Raw genomic sequence first — 5,484 nt, 5'->3', positions numbered from 1 at the left:
TGACCAACCTCCCCATGTACCTGCCCCAGCAGGGTGGCCAATGGAAACATCCTGCAGATGGAGGGAGAAAAGCCATCGATTCAGGGAGGACAGGAGCAGGCAGCCAATGAGGCACTAGCCTGTATAGAGGAGGCAGGGTATAAAAGGGCTTCCCCTGAGAGGGACAGGGCTGCCCACCCAGTTCTCACTGAATCCCACAGGGCACAGGATGGAAACCTGCCTGAAAGTCCTGCTGATCGTCAGGGTGGTCACAGCAGCCCCCACACCATCATCATCCCCTCTGCCAACCCAAGAGGATGCGGTTTTAGCTGCAGTTCAGATCTACAACCAGCCTATCGGCTCCTGGAAGCTGAGTCCTTGTCTACCCTACCGTTTAAAGAAAAGGAGGACTCGTGGCACCTTAGAGACTAACAAATTTATTTGAGCATAAGCTTTCGTGAGCTACAGCTCACTTCATCAGATGCATTCAGTGGAAAATAGAGGAGGGAGATTTTATATACACAGAGAACATGAAACAATGGGTGTTACCATACACACTGTAACCAGAGAGTGATCACTTAAGATGAGCTAATACTAGCAGGAGAGCGGGGGTGGGGTGGTGGAACCTTTTGTAGTGATAATCAAGGTGGGCCATTTCCAGCAGTTCACAAGAACGTCTGAGGAACAGTGGGGGGGGGGGGGGGGAATAAACATTGGGAAATAGTTTAAGTTGATGTAAATTACATCACTCAGGGGTGTAAAAACCCACCCCCCTGAGCAACATTCCTTACATCAACTTAACACGGTATCTACACTGCGCTAGGTCATCAGGCGACACGCTCCCGTCAACACAGCTTCTGCCTTTCACTGAGGTGGATTAATTATGTCGACAGGAGAGCTGTTTGCCAGAAGCTGGGAATGGGCAACAGGGGATGGATCACTTGATGATGACCTGTTCTGTTCATTCCCTCTGGGGCACCTGCCATTGGATCCTCTTGGAAGACAGGATATTGGGCTAGATGGACCTTTGGTCTGACCAGGTATGGCCGTTCACCAGACCCTCCGGCTAACTTGATGCCACTGCATCAATCGCAGCAGTGCGGATTTAGCATGGTAGTGAAGACAAGCCATAGCCTCAGCCAGACTGGGTGAGTGACCTGGGGAATTGCTTTGTGGCCTGTGTATATTCCATGCTGCTTGAACTCATAGGGCCAGTCAATGGGAATCGCTGCCCTCTGATGCTAGGCTCCTGAATCTACAGTCTGGTATTTGCATCCTGATTGTTATTATCGAGGGCTGATTTCTGGTGGTGTCCCTATGGGCCTGGTACTTTCCAAACGTTCAAGGACACTTAGGGAAATAACCTGTTTTAATGAAAGTCTGGATCCTGTGAGCTGCTGAGCACCCCCTGCTTGCAATGAGGTCAATGGAAATTGAGGGTGCTCAGCCCCACACAAGGGTGCTCAGAGCCATGCATGGTCAAGCCCAAAAGGAGGACACTTGGGGCCCGATCCTGCAAACACTTTTACACACAAGTCACTTCTGCAAGACAGGAACCTACATATGAAAATTACCGTGAGGCAATAAGACCTGGAATCCCAAGAGCTCACTTGGACCATGTCACTTTTCAAACCAGAATTGCACTTTCAGTAATTAAAACAAGTGCAGAAACACTGAGCGACTGGACTTTCTAAAAGAACAGCAGGAGATGGGGGAGGAATTGCAAGATACTCATTATTTGTTCAAAACATCGTGCTGAAGACACATGGGCCAGACCTCTACTGCTGCAAATCAGCCCCATTTAAGGCAATGGAGCTACACCAGATCTAGCGCACAGCATATGAAGTTACATTCCTGGATTAATATTTGAACTGCATTTGAAATATGCAAGGCCCTAGTCAACAGCTGAGAATGATTATTAACTTTTTACTTCAGTGGACAAGAACAAGTCAATGTTGCATTCTGATAGACTGGAATCTCTTTGGGGCAAGGGCCTTGCCTGTGTATGTGTGTGACAAGCGCCCAGCACAATGCGGCTCTGACGCCAATCTAAGCCTCTAGGCGATACTGTAACATAAAAGAAAAATATTTACAAGCTCAAAGTGGCGCCTGGTGCCTTGTCGATCACCATAAATGTTTATTTTGTTCTTTCATTGAATGTCTTCTTAGGACGTGTCTTCAAAAACTATCCAATCGCTGAAATTCACTGTTAAAGAGACAGTGTGCCCGGTATCAGAGAACTGTGACATCAACCAGTGTGAATTCAAAGAAGATGGGGTAAGGATCACTTGCTTCACTGAAACATCTCCATCTGCTCTTCTGTCTCACTGATCACACAGCTGCATCTTGATAATAGTATTGCTCAGATCCCCAGGTCTCACAGAAAATGTGTGTTTCCAGCAGAGACATAAAGGAAGGAATGGGGCTATGGGACAGTGCCTTTTCTGCAGTAGCCTCCTTACTGATCCTTACATCAATGTCACAGACAACATACATCCATTCATCCAACCCCTAATTATAGGACTACGTGGTTTTTAATCTCTGGTTTGCTGTTGTCAGCTGGGGCACCGTTCTACCGGGGAACCCTCACTGAAGTCCAAAGGTGAAGGGGATGCAGCTCGTGTCTAATATTATTCGTGGTACACTAGCACTTTGACATCCCTAATGAGATCAGGGGCCCATGGTGTCAGGTGCTGCACAGACACAGACAGTCCCCGCCCCAAAGTGTTCACAATCTAAGTAGACCAGACAGAGACAGGCTGGCCGAGAGGGAGTGCTCTTATCCCCGTCTCACTGGTGGGTGATGTGACCCAGTGGAGAATTCAACCCAGGTGTCCTGAATCTGTGCCCATCGCTGTAACTGCAAGACCCTGCTTCTAGTTCCATAAGCATGCTCTGCCCTAACAGCAATCCAGCCTCGCCTGGCTCAACTGAGTGTAGATTTTGACTCATTCTCTCCATGTCTATGTCTACATTTACCCATACACTTTTTTCTGTGGGCCCCTCTCACTCATCTGGAGTACACAAGGAATCCCACAGACTGCACAGTGACAGCTCACAAAGGTGCTATTGAACATGAGCCAGGGTTACCTAGATTGTGAGCTCCTCGGGGCAGGGCCCATCCTTCTGGTCTCTGTACAGCGCCTCGCACAATGGGGTCCTGGTCCACTGTGATGTCCAAACCAGGCACATAGTTGAGCCTCCCAACCTCCTGCTGAATTTGTGACCAACCCACCCTGGGAAGCAGGTCTCCACACGCGAGTGGCCTGAGCGTTATCACTCCCTGACAGGCAGATGCTGAGGTCTCTTTTCTCTCCCTTGCAGCTGGTCAAAGACTGCTCTGGATTCTTCTCCACTGAAAAGGACCCCCCTTCCGTCATTATCAAATGCGAGGAGGCGTCTGAGGAGGTGAGTGGCCGAGAGGGCCTCCTCTCTGCTCACGGCTGGGCTGAGGCAGGGTTACGGGTTTCCCTCACTGAGATCCTGGCCAGGTATTTCACACTGCACAAGTGTTCCCAGGACAAGTGTCCAGCTCCACCTGCTGGCAGTGAGCTGGCAAAGGCCGCCTGCCCTATGAGCCTGGAGGTGGAACCCTACAGCTGCCAGCAGAACCGCAGGGAGCAAATTTTAATGTCACTGGGATACATAAGAAACCTAAAGCTCCAGACGGTGCCTGGGAGCGGGGCAAGGGCAGGGGGGCTCTGTGGAGGCTCCTCACCACCTACCTTTGTCTGGCAGCGACATTTACAAATGCTGTATGATGCAGACACTGAATGGCCCCTGGTCCCACACACAAGACAAAAGGCCCCATCATGGCCCTTCTTTCTTACCCTAGAGCAGGGACCTGCCCTAACACGTGGGCCCAGGTGGGTGTGTGGAGCAGAGACAGCAAAGGGGGAGGGGATAGGAGTTGTTTATAATCATAGATCCTGCACCTTCAATGGCACGGCCCTAGCACTCTGTCTCTCCAGCAGGCAAGCGCCTGCCCCTTCCTGAGCCACAGAGCGATGTCACCCTCTGTCCAAGAGCTCACTGGCAACACTCACTCCTGAAGCTACCCTTCTGCCCCAGTAGCCACCTAGGCCTGCAGTGACACTGGCCGGATGCTCTCTGTTGCTCTGGAGAGGCTATGTGCTCCAGGGGAGCGGGCGCTGGACTGGGATTCAGGAGCCCAGGGCACTACTCTTTGCTCTGCCACTGAACAGCTGTGGGACCTCAGGCATGTCACGCTGTTACCGTCCCACCCTTTGCCCCCATGTATCTTGAGTGTAAGCCCCTTGGGGCAGAGATGGTCTCCCAGTGTGTGTGTGTGTACAGTAACACCTGTAGCCCTGATCAAAGGTGGGGCCTCTAGTCATTGCTAACCAACAATATACAAAAGAGAACAAACTAACATTCCATGAGCTGCAGGAGCCAGTGTCAGTCTGCGTGGAGATGCTAACCCTGACCGCTTTCCCCTCTAGCCTAATCTCATCTCACAGGGCTGCTGAGGAAATGGTGGTAGGTTTATTCGTCAAAATGCCTGGAACCTTATTCACGTCGGTCTTGCCCTTACTAGCTAGGAAGATCCAGAAAGAGAGGAGATGAAAGCGAGCCGATGCTGCCAGACCCAGCTGTGGCTCCATTTCCCCTCCACTGGAAGCACCATCGGAAGCCAGGCTCATAACAATCTCAACAGCTTCAGAGTATCTGCTTCTATCCGCCGCTTAGCACTTGTTTCAGTGCTGCTCTACGGGGCTCCTCTGCATAATAAACTGCCATGCTGCAAACCTAAACTGTTGTCCTCTTCTCCCCTATTGTAGGAGGAGATTAGGGACATGAACCAGAGTGAGTCACCAGACTGTGCAACAGGCCAATGAAAGACCCCGACTAAGAGTCACACGCCACCCTCATTAAAGAGACCCAACCCCTGCCCTATTGCAACAGAGATCCAAACACTAAGGCCCAACTTGTTAAAAGTGACAAGAGATTTTGGGTGCCCAACACAGAAGGCCTCAAAGAGGCCTGGTTTCAGAAAGTGCTGAGCCCCCACCCTCTGAAAACGAGGCCCCTTCAATATCTCTCTCGTTGGGCATCCAAATTTTGAGCCACCCAAAAGCAGCAGTCACTTGGGAAAACTTAGGGCCCAGGGCATGTAATGCTTTTATAGAATCATAGAATATCAGGGTTGGAAGGGACCTCAGGAGGTATCTAGTCCAACCCCCTGGTCAAAGCAGGACCAATCCCCAACTAAATCATCCCAGCCAGGGCTTTGTCAAGCCTGAGTGTAGACTGGGACTTTAATTCATCCATCACATGGCACCAATTGGCCTCAGGTGCAGTAAAGGGAATGGGTGTAACTAGCACACACAAGCCCTGGCTTCAGTCACTGAGGATCTGAACTGGGTTAACAGTCACATCCATCATGGACTCACTCAGTCTCCCTGATTTACTGCAGGTTCCAGCCAGAAAGTGGTAACACCCTCTGCCCTGTTGGTTCGATGACCCAGGTAGCCCCATAACCCC

At 50.7% G+C, this 5,484-nt stretch overlaps 1 pseudogene; it reads left to right on the top strand.

Annotated features, from left to right (window-relative positions):
* The first annotated feature begins 208 nt into the window (after positions 1 to 208).
* On the top strand, positions 209 to 4,838 carry LOC142070782 (uncharacterized; annotated as a pseudogene).
* Positions 4,839 to 5,484: the final 646 nt, after the last annotated feature.

This window comes from Caretta caretta, chromosome 2 (assembly GCF_965140235.1).
Source record: "Caretta caretta isolate rCarCar2 chromosome 2, rCarCar1.hap1, whole genome shotgun sequence".
Classification (NCBI taxonomy): domain Eukaryota; kingdom Metazoa; phylum Chordata; order Testudines; family Cheloniidae; genus Caretta; species Caretta caretta.
Note: the sequence above shows the minus strand (reverse complement) of the source record. Positions and strands in the feature narration are given on the sequence as shown.